This window comes from Hemiscyllium ocellatum, chromosome 13 (genome assembly GCF_020745735.1).
Source record: "Hemiscyllium ocellatum isolate sHemOce1 chromosome 13, sHemOce1.pat.X.cur, whole genome shotgun sequence".
NCBI classification, from domain to species: domain Eukaryota; kingdom Metazoa; phylum Chordata; class Chondrichthyes; order Orectolobiformes; family Hemiscylliidae; genus Hemiscyllium; species Hemiscyllium ocellatum.
In genome coordinates, this window is record NC_083413.1 from 85,477,042 (window position 1) to 85,493,188 (window position 16,147).

Here is a 16,147-nt window from a genome sequence, read left to right on the forward strand (position 1 = left end):
ACCACTGGTCACAGGTCTCTATTTTGAGAAACTCCTTCACTACTACTCTCTGGGTCTCCTGTTGTCTGAATAGGTTTACTCTCACAGTCCGAAGATGTGCAGTTTAGGTGGATTGGCCTTGCTAAATAGCTCTGCAGTGTCCAGAGGTATGCAATCTAGGTAGATTAGCCATGGTAAGTGCATGGTTACTGGGATAAAGTGAGGGTTTTGGGTCTGGGTGGAATGTTTTCAGAGTGTCAGCGCTGACCTGATGGGCCTGATGGCCTCTTCTTGCACTGGAGGGATTCGATAAAAAGCAAAAGAGACAATTGGTCAATATTGCATAGTAATGGGAGAACTAACAATGAAATGTGACTGGAGTGATTTTGAGCATTCCAAATTAGAAATTAAAGCAGGAGTAATGGAAGGTCACTCTCGCCACTGGAAAGCAGTTGAGAAACATGGGAAGCTGTGAAAGCAGCTGGAGTTCGCAAGATTATTTCTCATCTTCAGAGTGCCGAGCTGCTGAAGCTGCGATTAGCAACAGTAGCTACTGCACTCTTAGTTCCATTCCTGTCAACATGAGTTATCACTCCTGTGTTGAAAAGAGTGGAGCTGGGAAAGCACAGGAGGTCAGGCAGCATCCGAGGAACAGGAGAATCGACGTTCAGGCATAAGCTCTTAATCACTCCTGTGCCAATTGGCAAAGCATCAGCAGCAGTCACACACACCAAGCTGTGATTTATCCAGACAATGTTTCCTCTATGGTGGTGTTTCCCCACACTGAACAGAATATCCTACGCTTGGTGAACTGTGTAAACCTTGTGGACGACCGAACTACTTTACTTCTGTTTGTTGGTCATCAGCAAAACCAACAGTTAAGACCAATATTAGCTGAAGAGGCCATATCACATGGGCACAGCACAGCAGCAGGACAAGCAAATGCAGCCGGTGCCAAACTGGATGTCCCTGAATGTGGTCCATATTAAACACCACAGTCAGCTGCACGTGACCATGCCAATTTCAAGGTTGTCTGTGCAAAACATACAAGCGACTTTTAAGTTGTCTCATTCTCTACCTCTCAATCATGAGAATGCTTTTCTTTACAGTAAACCACTGAAAAATCATGGGACTGGAACATCAGTCTCATTCAAAGCACAAGAATGCTTTCTGCAATTTCTGGAGAATGTGTCACACACTTTCCAGACTCTACACAGCAAAAAATATACCTATGGTCCCTGTCACATACATGATTTCTATATATACCGATATTGGAAGTCTGAACATTCTCCATAAAATTTACTGCAGCTGAATAGAAGGACCCTCAAATATTGTACTAATTCATGGCTAAGTGGCTTTCGGCCTTGCAGGTTAAATGATTCTTGGCCTGAGTAGCAGAATCACCTGAAATGAAGTTGATAGGGTAGTAAAGAAGGTGTATGGCATACTTGCCCTTATTGGTCGGAACACCACAAGAGTCAAGATGTCATATTGCAGACTTATGGGACTTTGGTTAGGCCGCACTTAAAATATAGTGTTCAATTATGGTCACCACATTACAGGAAGGATATGGAGAGGGTACAGAAGAGGTTTACCAGGATGCTGTCTGGGTTAGAGGGTATGAGCTATAAGGAGAAGCTAGAAAAACTGATGAAAAACAACCGCCTGAAGAAGGAGCAGCACTCCAAAAGCTCGTGCTTCCAATTAACCCTGTTGAACTATAACCTGGTGTTGTGTGATTTTTAACTTTGTACACCCCAATCCAACACTGGCACCTCCAAATCTAGAAAAACTAAGATTGTTTTCTCTCTGGAGCGGCAGAGGCTGAAGAGAGAGGTAATAGAAATCTATAAAATTATGAGATGCACAATGGCTCAGTGGTTAACTCTGCTGCCTTACAGCGCCAGAGACCTGGGTTCGATTCCAGCCTCGGGCATCTGTCTGCTTGGAGTTTGCACATTCTCCCCATGTCTGCGTGAGTTTTCTCTGGATGCAAACATGTGCACATAAGGTGACTTGGCCATACTAAATTGCCCAGAGTATTCAGTGATACGTTAGTCAGGGGTAAACGTTGAGTAATAGGGTAGCGGAATGGGTCTGGGTGGGTTACTGTTCAGAGGGTCGGTGTGGAGTTGTTGAACCGAAGGGCCTGTTTCCACATTGTAGGGATTCTGTCGTAACAGATAGGTCATGATCTTTTCCCCAGAGTTGTAATCTCCAATACTAGGGTGTGGGCATTTAAGGTGAGGGGGGATAATTCAAAGGAGATGTGAGGGGCAAGCTTTTAGCACAGAGATTGGTAGGTATCTGGAATGCACCACCAGGGGTTGTGGTGGAGGCAAATATGTTAGGGGTTTTAAGGGGTTTTTTGATAAGCATATGAATATGTAAGAAATGGATGAATACAGTATAGACTAAGGGCTGGCAGAAGGAATTAGTTTACTTATATGTCATAGTCAGTACAACATCATGGGCGAAATTAGATTAGATTAGACTTACAGTGTGGAAACAGGCCCTTCGGCCCAACAAGTCCACACCGACCCGCCGAAGCGCAACCCACCCATACCCCTACATTTACCCCTTACCTAACACTACGGGCAATTTAGCTTGGCCAATTCACCTGACCCGCACATCTTTGGACTGTGGGAGGAAACCGGAGCACCCGGAGGAAACCCACGCAGACACGGGGAGAACGTGCAAACTCCACACAGTCAGTTGCCCGAGTCGGGAATTGAACCCGGGTCTACAGGCGCTGTGAGGCAGCAGTGCTAACCACTGTGCCACCGTGCCGCCCTAAAGGGCCAGTTCCTGTGCTGTACTGTTCCATATTCTATATTCTAATGTGAAAGGAGACTTTACTGGTCTGGATTACTTAGCATTTACTTTGAACCATATAAACATGGTGTCACAATTTAATCTTCATATCTGGCATTTAGGTGGCCCAAAGAACTGTCAAAGACTGTGGTGCTAGAAAAGCACAACTGGTCAGACAGCATCTGAAAAGCAGGAAAATCGATGTTTTGAGCATAAGCTCTTCATCAGGCATAACGCAGTTGAGAGATAAATTGGTGGGGGTTGGGGCTGGGGTGAGGGTAGCTGGGAATGCAAAAAGTAGATGAAGGTGGGGGGTGTTGGTGATAGGTTGGAGCGGATAGGTGGGAAGGAAGATGGATAGGTAGGATAGTTCAAGAGGGCAGTGCTTAGTTGGAGGATCAGATCTGGGATAAGGCAGGAGGAGGGGAGATTAAGAAACTTGTGAAATCAGCATTGATCCCATGTGGTTGGAGGGTCCCAAGGCGGAAGATGAGCTGTGCTTCCTCCAGATGTGGGGTGGCTAGAATTTGGCGGAGGAGGAGGGACAGGACTTGCATGACCTTGGTAGAGCAGGAGGGGGAGTTGAAGTGCTCAGCCACAAGGTTGTGAGGTTGATTCGTGTCTGTATCCCAGAAATGTTCTCTGAAACGTTCCGCAAGTTGGCATCCTCTTTCTCCGGGGCCATAGAACAGCAATTTTAGTGAAATTTCAGTCTGAATTTGCTTAGCAAATCAAATAAAAATGCAAAGTATTTTGGAATGGAATCACAGGGGGAGAATTTATTGATTGTTTCATTTTTACTTTCACATCAATCTATTATGTCTGTGTCTGGGGAGATAAGCACTGTTCTGGAAATAAAATAAGCAATGAAAGTGACAAGTGCATGAAATACTTACCAATTTCTGTTTTCAAATCTGGGGGAGTTGAGCTACTGTAAGAGGTTGTGTTAAAACATTGACTTTTACTCTCACGGACATTTTGCACACTAGAAGTGACCTCAGATTGTAAATATTCACGTTCCTATTAATTGATGTTCTGACACCTGAAGAACATAGAAACCAGGAGAAATAAGATGGTGATAGCACATCAATTCCATTCACCTTATGTGATACTCCAGTGAGGGCTGGACTATACAAAGGATGGATGTTATGGTCCAGTTAAAGCTGTGGTTACACCCAGTTTCAGAGACTGGGTTGAGTTCTCCAGATGATTGTGCTCTTGTTGTGAAGAGGTGCCAAGCATATTCAACAGAGTGATACTGAAGCTAAGATTACATAGACCAGACTGGCATTCCCCTTCAAATATACACATTACTGCTCAGGCACACCACACTCTTTTTTTATTCACTCACAGGACATGAGCATTGCTGGCCAGGCCACGCCAGGCCAGCATTTATTGCCCATCCCTATCACTCAGAATTAGCTGCATTTCTGTGGGTCTAGAATCAGATGTAGAGTATACCAGGTGAGGATAGCAGATTTCCTTCCCTTAAGAACATTTGTAAACCAGATGGATTTTTGCAACAATTGGCATTGGTTACCCAGTGGGTTATTCCACCCACTTAAAATTCCAGATTTTTATTGCATTCAAATTTCACGACGGGCCATGTCATAGAGTGATCGAGTCATTGAATTAAACAGCATGAAAATGGACCCTTTAGTCCAACTCATCCATGCTGACCCGATATCCTAAACCGATCTTAGTCCCTTTTGCCTGTATTTGGCCCATATCCCTTTTAACTCTTCCTACTCATATACCCATCCAAATACCTTTTAAATGTTGCAACCGTACCAGCCTCCACCACTTCCTCTGGCAGCTTGTTCCATACACCCTCTGCGTAAAAACATTGGCCGTCAGGCCGCTTCTAAGTTTGATTTGATGGTTGAAGTGATTTATTGTCAAGTGTACCTAAGTACAGTGAAAAGCTTTGCTTAAGAGCAGTACAAACAGACCATAGTAACCAAGGACATACAGATCATAAGGTGAAAAAAACTTGAGCAGAGGGCCAGGTTACACTGCACAGGGCGTGCGCTAGGCAAGATCAACATTAACAAGATCACAATTATTTAAAGTTCAAGAGTCAATTCATCAGTCTAATAACAGCAGGGAAGAAAATGTTATTAGACTGTGTTCAAGACTTTGCATTTTCTGCTTGACAAAAGAGGTTGTAGACGGGCATTACTGGGGTGTGATGGATCTTTGATGATGTTGGCGGCCTGTCCGTGGCACCAAACCAAGTTTATTGATGCAAATTTGGCTTCTATGATGGTCTGGGCTGTGCACACAACCTTCTGTCATTTTCTATGGTCCTGGGCAGAGCAGTTGCCGTACCAGGCCATTATGCACCTGGACAGTTTGCTTTCTATGGTGCATCTGTAAAGTTGGTGAGGGTCTTTATGGATGTTCCTGATGAAGGGCTCTTGCCTGAAATATTGATTCTCCTGCTCTCTGGATGCTGGCTGACCTGCTGTGCTTTTCCAGCACCACATTCTCGACTCAGATCTCCAGCATCTGCAGTCCTCACTTTCACCTAGTCTTTATGGACATGCCAAACTTCCTGAGCTGCTTGAGGAAGAAGAGGTGCCGTGCGTTCATGATCATCGCATCTAAAATGGGAAGTCTATGAAAGTTGTTGGCTATTGTCACTCCTAGAAATTTGATGCCCTCAACCCTCTCCACCTCTGCTCTGTTGACGTAGATGGGGGTGTGTTCTCTTCCTTTCTTTCTGAAGACAATGATCAGTTTTTTAGTTTTGCTAACATTGAGAGAGAGGTTGTTATCATTGCACCACGTCATCAAGCCATTTACCTCCTTCCTGCATTCTGACTATTCTTTGTTTGATATCCATTCTACCACAGTGGTGTCGTCAGCAAACCTGTAGATGACACACATTCAGAATTTGGCAACACAGTCATGGGTGTACAGGGCGTACAGTAGGGGGTTGAAAGCCTATCCTTTGTGGGGGGGGTCTCCAATGTTAAGTGTTATTATGGGGGAGGTGCAGTTGTCTATCCTCACTGATGTAGTCTATGGATCAGAAAGTTAAGGATCCAGTTGCAGAAGGCATAGCCAAGACCGAAGTCTCAGAGTTCTTAGATTTGTCTGGAGGGGATAATAGTGTGGAATGCGGAACGGTAAGCAGGAGTCTGATGTAGGTGTCCTTGTTGTTCAGATGTTCCAGGGATGAGTGCAGAGCTAGGGAAACAGACTCCATTGTGAACCTGTTATATTGGTAAGCATATTGTAGGGGAATGAGGCTGGCTGGAAGATTAGACTTGATGTGGTCCATGAACAGCCTCTCAAAGCACTTCATGATTATGGAGGTCAGAGTCACTGGGTGGTAGTCATTAAGGCACATTGCATGTGCTTTCTTAGTACAACGATGATGGTGGTCTTCTTAAAGAAGGAAGAGATTTCAAAGAACAAAGTAAATTACAGCGCGGGAACAGGCCCTTCGGCCCTCCAAGCTTGTGCTAATCCAGATCCTCTACTTAAACCTGTTGCCTATTTTTCAAAAGGTCTGTACCTCTTTGCTCCCTGCCCATTCGTGTATCTGTCTAGATATATCTTAAATGATACTATCGTCCCGCCCCACCAGCTCCCTGGCAACACATTCCTGGAACCCACCACCCTCTGCATAAAGAACATTCCACGCATATCTCCCCTCACACTTTGAACTTGTGACCCTCAGTAATTGAGTCACACACTCTGTGAAAAAGCTTCTTGCTATCCACCCTGTCTATAACACTCATGATTTTGTAAACCTCAATCAGGTTCCCTCCTCAACCTCCGCATTTCTAATGAAAATAATCCTAATCTACTCAACTTCTCTTCATAGCTAGCACCCTCTATACCAGGCAACATCCTGGTGAACGTCCTCTGCATCCTCTCCAAAGCATCCACATCCTTTCGGTAACTTGGCAACCAGAACTCCAAATGTATTCCAAATGTAGCCGAACCAAAGTCTTATACAACTGTAACATGACCTGCCAACTCTTGTACCCAATACCCTGTCCGATGAAGGAAAGCAAGCCATATGCCTTCTTGACCAGTCTACTGACCTGCATTGCCATCTTCAGGGAACAATGGACCTGAACAACCAGGTCTCTCTGTCCGTCAATTTTCCCCAATACTTTTTCACTTGCTGTATAGATCGTTCTTGAATTGGATCTTCCAAAATGCATTTCCTCGCATCTGTCCGGTTTGAACTCCCCATCTGTCATTTTTTTGCCCAACTCTCCAATCTATCTCTATTCTGCTGTATTCTTTGACAGTCTCCTTCACTATCTGCTACTCCGCCAATCTTAGTGTCATCTGCAAACTTGCTAATCAGGCAACTGATACCTTCCTCCAAATCATTTATATATATCATAAACAAAAGTGGTCTCAGCACGGATCTCTGTGGAACATCACTGGTCACGGGTCTCCATTTTGAGAAACTCCTTCCACTACTACTCCCTGTCTTCTGCTGCCTAGCTAGTTCTCTATCCATTTTGCTAATACACTCTGAACCCCACTCAACTTCAGCTTCTCCAACAGCCTACCATGGGGAACCTTATCAAATGCCTTACGGAAGTCCATGTAAACAACATCCACATCCATTCCCTCATCAATCAACTTTGTCACCACCTCAAAGAATTCAATTAGACTTGTAAGACACGACCTTCCTTGCACAAAACCATGTTGCCCTTCATTGATAAGCCCAGCTTCTCTACCACTGACGTCAGGCTCACTGGTTTAAAATTACCTGGATTATCCCTGCTACTCTTCTTCAACAAGGGTACAACATTATCATTTTTCCTGTCCCCTGGGATCTCACCCATGTTCAAGGATGCTGCAAAGATATTAGATTAGATTAGATTAGATCCCCTACAGTGTGGAAACAGGCGCTTCAGCCCAATAAGTCCACATCAATCCTCCGAAGAGTAACCCATCTCCCCATATTTACCCCTGACTAATGCACCTAACACTGTGGGCAATTTAGCATGGCCGATCACCTGGCCTGCACATCTTTTGGATTGTGGGAGAAAATTGAAGCACTTGGAGGAAACCCACGCAGACACAGGGAGAATGTGCAAACTCCACACAGACAGTCGCCCGAGCCAGGAAGTAGTGCTAACCACTAAGCCACATGCCACCCCAAAGTTTTAAACAAGCAGGATGCTTCGTTCCAGATGGTGTCATGCTTCTTAATCAATTACATGATTAATTGATGCTCTTGGGTGGGTGATATCTTAGGACACATGAAAGCTTAGAAGGCTCCTGGAACGAAGCCATAGAATCACAGAATCCCTACACAGTACGGAGGCAGGCCATACCACCCACTGGGTCCATACCGATCCTCCAAAGAAACACTGTCTCCCCAACATTATTTCTGTAAGCCTGCATTTCCCATGGTCAATACACCTAACTTGCACGTGTTTGGATTATTAGAGGAAATTAAAGAATGCAGACAAAAACCATGCAGATATCGGGAGAATATGCAAACTCATCACAGTCACCCAAGGGTAGCATCGAACCTGAGTCCTGAAGCAGCAGTAACCACTAAGCCACTGTACTGCTGCACAAATATAGAAAGAACTTAAAAGCCAAAGAGAAAGCACATTGTTGGGAGTAGGCTATAGACTCCCCAACAACCAGAGAACTAAAGGAACAGAAATGTAGGCAAATTTCAGAAAAGTGTAAAATTACTAGCATAATGAGAGTAGGATATTTCACCTTCCCCAACAGTAACTGGGCAGTTATAACATCAAAAGTTTGTATTCAGTGGAATTCTTAAAATGCATCAAGGACAACTTCTTAAGCCAATACACAGAAGGCTCTATAAAACAGCAGGCAGTCCTGGCATTAATTTTAGGTAGCAAAGCCAGACAATTGGTTGAAATACCAATGGGGTGGCATTTTGTAAACAGCGATCATAACTCCATTAAATTCAAGATTGTTGTGTTAGGTATCAAATTTCTAAACTGGGGGAATTAACAGAAGTTGTAGTTTGGCCAGAGTGGACTGCAGGCAAAAATGTTTCAATTATTGGGAGTGAACATAGAAGGTATAGTTCGCACGTTTGCAGATGACACCAAAATTGGTGGTGTAGTGGACACTGAAGGAGGTTACCTCAGAGTACAACAGGATCTGAAGAGTGGTAGATGGAGTTTAATTTAGATAAATGTGAGGTGCTGCAATTTGGAAAGGCAAATCAGGGCAGGACTTATATGCTAAACGGTAAGGTCCTGGGGAGCTTTGTTGAACAAAGAGACTTTGGAGTGCAGGTTCATAGTTCTTTGAAAATCGAGTCACAGGTAGATAGGATAGTGAAGGCGGTGTTTGGTATGCTTCTTTATTGGACAGAGCATAAAGTGCAGAATTTGGGAGGTCATGTTGTGGCTATACAGGACATTTGTTCAGTCACTTTTGCAATATCCGTTAAAGCCTCAGTTATTTCCTCTCTTGCTTTGCTCAGTAACCTGGGATAGATTCCATCTAGACCTGTGGTCTTGTCCACCTTAATGCCTTTTACAATACCCACTGCTTCCTCCCTCCTTATGCTGATGTGACTGAGAATGATCAAAGATCTATCCCAACCTCAACATTCGTCATGTCCCTTTCCTCGGTGAACTCCGACTCAAAGTACTCATTAAGAATCTCATCCATTTTCTCTAATTCCACACATAACTTTCCTCCTTTGTCCTTGAGTGGGCCAAACCTTTCTCTAGTTACCCCCTTGCTCCTTATATATGAATAAAAGGCAATGGCATTTTCTTTAATTCTACTTGCTAAGAATATCTCATGGCTCTTTGTAGCCCTCTTGATTGTTCATTTCAGATTGGTCCTACTTTCTCAATGTTCTTCCAAAGCTCCGTCTGTCCTCAATCGTCTAGATCTTATGTATGCATCCTTTTTCCTCTTAGCTAGTCTCATAATTTCACCTGTCATCCATGGTTCTCTAATCTTGCCATTTCTATCCCTCAGTTTCACAGGAAGCTCTAACCAACCTCTTTTTAAAAGCCTCCCACATATCGTATGTGGATTTCCCTTCAAACAGCTGCTTCCAGCCTACATTCCCCAGCTTCTGCCGAATTTTGGTATAGTTGGCCTTCCCCTAACTTTAACTCTTCCTTTAGGACCACTCTCGTCTTTGTCCAAGAGTATTCTAAAATACATGGAATTGTGATCGCTATTCCCGAAGTAGTCCCCAACTGGGTGGGCTCATTTCCTCACACGAGGTCCCTTCCCAAATAGGACTATTAACAACCCTCCTGGATGTTTTGTCTAGGCCTCTAACACTAAGTGAATCCCAATCAATGTTGGGAAAATCACCACCATCCTGTTGCTCCTAAATCCTTCCATGATCTGTTTACATGTTTGTACCTCTATCTCACGTTCACTGTTGAGAAACCTGTAGTACAGCCCCAACGTTGTTACTGCTCCTGTCCTATTTCTGAGCTCTGCCCACATTGCGTCACTGCCGGAGTCCTCAATATTGCCCTCCTTCAGCACAGCTGTGATATTCTCTCTGACTGCAGTTTCCCCCCAGACGTGATCAATGATGCTCTCCACCGCATCTCCTCCACTTCCCGCTCCTCCGCCCTTGAGCCCCGCCCCTCCAATCGCCACCAGGACAGAACCCCACTGGTTCTCACCTACCACCCCACCAACCTCCACATACAGCGTATCATCCGCCGTCATTTCCGCCACCTCCAAACGGACCCCACCACCAGGGATATATTTCCCTCCCCTCCCCTATCAGCGTTCCAAAAAGACCACTTCCTCCGTGACTTCCTCGTCAGGTCCACACCCCCCACCAACCCAACCTCCACTCCCGCCACCTTCCCCTGCAACCGCAGGAAATGCAAAACTTGCGCCCACACCTCCTCCCTCACTTTTCTCCAAGGCCCCAAGGGATCCTTCCATATCCGCCACAAATTCACCTGCACCTCCACACACATCATCTATTGCATCCGCTGCACCCGATGTGGCCTCCTCTATATTGGGAAGACAGGCCGCCTACTTGCAGAACATTTCAGAGAACACCTCTGGGACGCCCGGACCAACCAACCCAACCACCCCGTGGCTCAACACTTTAACTCCCCCTCCCACTCCACCGAAGACATGCAGGTCCTTGGACTCCTCCATTGCCAGACCATAACAACACGATGATTGGAGGAAAAGCGCCTCATCTTCCGCCTAGGAACCCTCCAGCCACAAGGGATGAACTCAGATTTCTCCAGTTTCCTCATTTCCTCTCCCCCCACCTTCTCTCAGTCAAATCCCTTGAACTCAACACCACCTTCCTAACCTGCAATCTTCTTCCTGACCTCTCCGCCCCCACCCCACTCCGGTCTATCACCCTCACCTTGACCTCCTTCCACCTATCGCATCTCCATCGCCCCTCCCCCAACTCCCTCCTCCCTACCTTTTATCTTAGCCAGTCCCAGTGTCCCAAAAATCTGAACACCTCCCTCCTGCACCATCTCTCAAACCACGCATTCATCCTGTTTATTCTATCATTCCTACTCTGACTAGCACGTGGCACGTAATTAGCAAAAGCATAAATTAGTAATGAATCTCAGGCTGTAGGAGGGAGAAGTTGAAGATGTCAGTGAGTACGTCTGCCAGCTGGTCCACACAGGATCCAAATGCTTAGCTGGGGACTCCTTCCAGATCCATCACTTTCCTGGGCTGACTCCCAGCAAGACCGATCTGACAGTGGTCATAGTGGTCACAGGTTCATCTGGCACAGTCGGGGTAGGTGACACCACTCTGCTGGTGTTCTGCTCCAACCGAGTGCAGAAAGCATTGATTGCATCAGGGAAGGATGTGCCTTTGTGTGCTATTTGCTCTGTTTCATTTTGCATCATTTTATGTTGTTTCAGCCTTGCCATAGGTGGCAGTTGATCTGTATGTTTGGTTTGGGCCTCCAACTTGGTCTGGTACTACCTCTTGGCATCCCTGATGGCTTTGCAGAGGTCATATCTGGATTTGCTGTATAGGCTGAGTCATCCAACTTGAATGATGCACGTCTGGTCTTCAGTGGGGAGTGGATTTCCTGGTTCATCCAAGATTTATGGATGAGGAACACCTGGATTGCCATTTTCGGCACAGAGTTCTCCACACATTTACTAATGAAGACCATGACATTGCTGGCATACTCATCTAAGTTTTCCATTGAGTACTTGAGTCCAAGCAATCCTGGAGAAGATGTAAGTCTTTCCACTCTCAGCTTAAACCTATGCCCTCTAATTTTGAACTGCCCTACCTTTGGAAAAAAACCTTGGTTATTTACCCTATCCATGCCTCTCATGATTTCATAATCTGCTATAAAGTCACTCCTCAGCCTCAAATGCTCCAGAAAAAAAGTCCCTAGTATAAATATTGACAATCTGAGATCTCTTTTGGTGTGTAAAATGACCATGAGAGTAAATGTCAATGTTTTAACACAATCTCTCACAGCAGCACAATTCCCTTAGAGCTTTATAACAGAAAGTTTAAGTATTTTATGCAATTGTCACTTTCATTGCATACCTTATTTCCAGAACTGTGCTGTTCTCCCTGTAGCTCAAACCTTCTTTCGTACAATTTCAATAATGTGATTATCCCTTGCTTATTTCTCAGTTCTACCCATAAAACCTCAAACTCTCCAATCCTTGTAAACGTCCTTGCAAATCTTTTCTGCACAATTTCAAGTTTAACAATATTGTTCCCCTAGTAAGGAGACCAAAATCATGTCTATTATTCCAAAAGTGACCTAACTAATGTCCTGTACAGCCACACCATGGCATCCCAACTCCTCTGCTTAGTTCACTGACCAATTCCTGATGAAAGGCTTTTGCCTGAAACATAGATTTCCTGCGATCATCATCTCCTGGCAGTGCAGTGCAGTGTTGTGGTCTCTCGGCAGCACAGTAAGGCAGTCTCTCAGCGTTCCTTCAGCCCAGCGTGGCCTCAGTGTGGATTTCCAGTTTCAAGATGATTCCAGAGCAGTGTTCCAGCATCAAGATTGAAAATTTGTTGCTGGAAAAGCGCAGCAGGTCAGGCAGCATCCAAGGAGCAGGAGAATTGACGTTTCGGGCATGAGCCCTTCTTCCTGAAGAAGGGCTCATGCCCGAAACATCTATTCTCCTGCTCCTTGGATGCTGCCTGACCTGCTGCGCTTTTCCAGCAACGCATTTTCAGCTCTGATCTCCAGCATCTGCAGTCCTCACTTTCTCCTCCAGCATCAAGATTCTCAAAGTGAGGCCTGACGTGATCTAGAGTCAAGGCCCAGTGCAGACAAGTGGTTAGGTGTCGGCGTGCATTGGGTTGGAAGTACTGTTAAAGTCATAAAGCCATAAGGATGTTCAGCACAGAAACAGACCCCTTGGTCCAACTCATCCATGCCAACTAGATATCTGAAATTAATCTGGACCATTTGTCAGCATTTGGCCCCTCTAAAACCTTCCTATTCATATACCAATCCAGATGCCTTTTAAATGTTATAATTGTACCACCCCACCACTTTGTCTGGCAGCTCATTCCATGCACGCATCAGATTCTGCGTGAAAAAGTTGCACCTTAGGTCCCTTCTAAATCTTTCTCCTTTCATCTTCAACCTTTGCCCTCTAGTTTTGGACACACTCGCCTGAGGGAAGGTGTCTACTTACACTATAGCATGCCCCTCATGATTTTATAAATCTCTATAAGGTCACCCCTCAGCCTCCGGCACTTTAGAGAAAGTAACGCAGCTTATTGAGCATCTCCCGATAGCTCAAACCCTCCAAACCTGGCATCATCCTTGTAAATTTTTTCCGAACTCTTCCAAGTTTTACAACATCCTTCTGATAGCAGGGAGACCATAATTACAACAGTATTCCAAAAGTGGCCTAATCCTTAAAGCCACAACATGACCTCCCAACTCAATGCACTGGCCAATAAAGGTAAACATACCAAATGCCTACTTCATTATCCTATCTACCTGCGATTCCACTTTCAAAGAACAGTGGACCAGCGCTCCAAGGCCTCTTTGTTCAGCAACAGTCTCCAGGACTTTCCCATTTAGTGTATAAATCCTGCCCTGATTTGCCTTTCCAAAATGCAGCAACTCACATTTATCTAAATTAAACTCCATCTGCCGCTCCTCGGCCCATTGGCCCATCTGATCAAGATCCTGTTGTTTGCAGAGGTAACCTTCTTTGCTATTCTCTGTATCTCCAATTTTGGTGTTATCATCAAACTGACTAACCATACTTACTATGCTCACATCCAAATAATTTATATAAATGACGAAAGGCAGTGGATCCAACACCAATCCTTGTGGCATACCGCTGGTTACAGGCTTCAGTTTGAAAATCAACCCTCCACCACTACCCTCTGACTTTGAGTTATTTCTGTATCCGAATGGCTAGTTCTTCCTGTATTCCATGTGATCTAACCTTGCTAACCAGTCTACAATGAGGCAACTTATTGAATGCCTTACTGATCCATATAGAGCACGTCCACTGCTCTGCTCTCATCAATCCTCTTTGTTACTTTTTTAAGTTTGTGAGATATGATTTCCCACACACAAAGCCACGTTGACTACTCCTAATCAGTCCTTGCCTTTCCGAATATATGTAAATTTTGTCCTTCAGGAGTCCCTCCAACAACTTGCCCATCACCAATGTCAGGTTCCCAGGACTATAGTTCCCTGGCTTGTCCTTACCATCTTTCTTAAATAGTGGTACTACGTTAGCCAACCTCCAGTCTTCCGGCACCTCGCCTGTAACTATTGATGAGACAAATATCTCAGCAAGGGGCTCAGCAATCACTTCTCTTGCTTCCCATAGTGTTCGAAGGTGCACCTGATCAGGTCCTGGGGATTTATCCACTGTTGATGTTTTCAGATGTCCAGCACCCTGTCCTCTGTAATGTGGACATATTTCAAGGTGTTTCTATTAATTTCCGCACATTCTATATCTTCCATATCCTTCTCCACAGTAAACACTGATGCAAAATTTTGTATCTCACTCATCTCCTGCAGCTCCACACATAGTTAGCTTTGCTGTTCTTTAAGAGGCCCTATTATCTCCCTACTTACCCTGCTGTCCTTAATATGTTTCAGATTCTCATTAACCCTATTTGCGAAAGCTGCCTCATGCCTCTTTTTTTTGCCCTCCTGATTTGCCTTTTAAGTATACTACTATTGCCTTTATCGCCTTCTAAGGATACATTCAATCTCTGCTGTCCATTCCCAACATATGCTTCCTTCTTTTTCTTGATCAATTTCTCCAGTCATCCAGCATTCCCGATATCTGCCAGCCTTGCCCTTCACCCTAATAGGAACTCTCATTATCTCATTTTTGAAGGCTTCTCATTTTCCAGCCATCCCTTTACCTGTTATGGAGTCATGGAGATTAGATTACTTACAGTGTGGAAACAGGCCCTTCAGCCCAACAAGTCCGACCCTCTGAAGAGTAATTTACCCAGATCCATTTCCGTCTGACTAACGCAGCTAACACTATGGGCAATTTAGCATGGCCAATCTACCTGACATGCACATGTTTTGGACTGTGGGAGGAAACCCACGCAGACACGGAGAGAATGTGCAACCTCCACACAGATAGTCGCCCAATGCTGGAATCGAACCTGGGATCCTGGTGCTGTGAAGCTGCAATGCTAACCACTGAGCCACCATGCCGCTCACATACAGCATGGAAACAGACTTTTCAGTCCAACTCGTCCATGCCAACCAGATATCCTAAATTAATCTAGTCCCATTTGCCAGCACTTGGCCCATATCCCTCTAAGCCCTTCCTATTCATATACCCATCCAGATGCCTTTTAAATGCTGTAATTGTACCAGCCCCCAGCACTTCCTCTGGCAGCTCATTCCATACATGCACCACCCTTTGTGTGAAAATGTTGCCCCTTAGGTCTCTTTTAAATCTTTCCCGTCTCACCCTAATCCTATGCCCTCTCGTTCTGGACTCCCCCAACCCAGGGAAAAGACCTTTCTATTTACCCTACCCATGCCCCTCATGATTTCATAAACCTTGATAAGGTCACCACTCAGCCTCTGACGCTCCATGGTAAAAAGCCTTCTCCCGTCAAAAATGGCCTTCCTCCAACTTAGAACTTTAACTGTATGTCCGGTCAACTGTTTTCCATCACTATTTTCAAACGAACAGTTTACTCATTCTCTGTTTTGTTCCTGCCTGCCCTGACTGTTTGACTTGTTCCTCCTCCCAACTGTACTGGTCTCAGCTTGATCTCTTACTTCACTATCTCCCGGGGTCCCATCCCCCCATCTTACTTGTTTAAATTCTCCCGGGCAGCTTGATCAAATCTCCCTGCCAGCATATTAGCCCCATTCCAATTCAGGTGCAATCCGTCCTTCTTA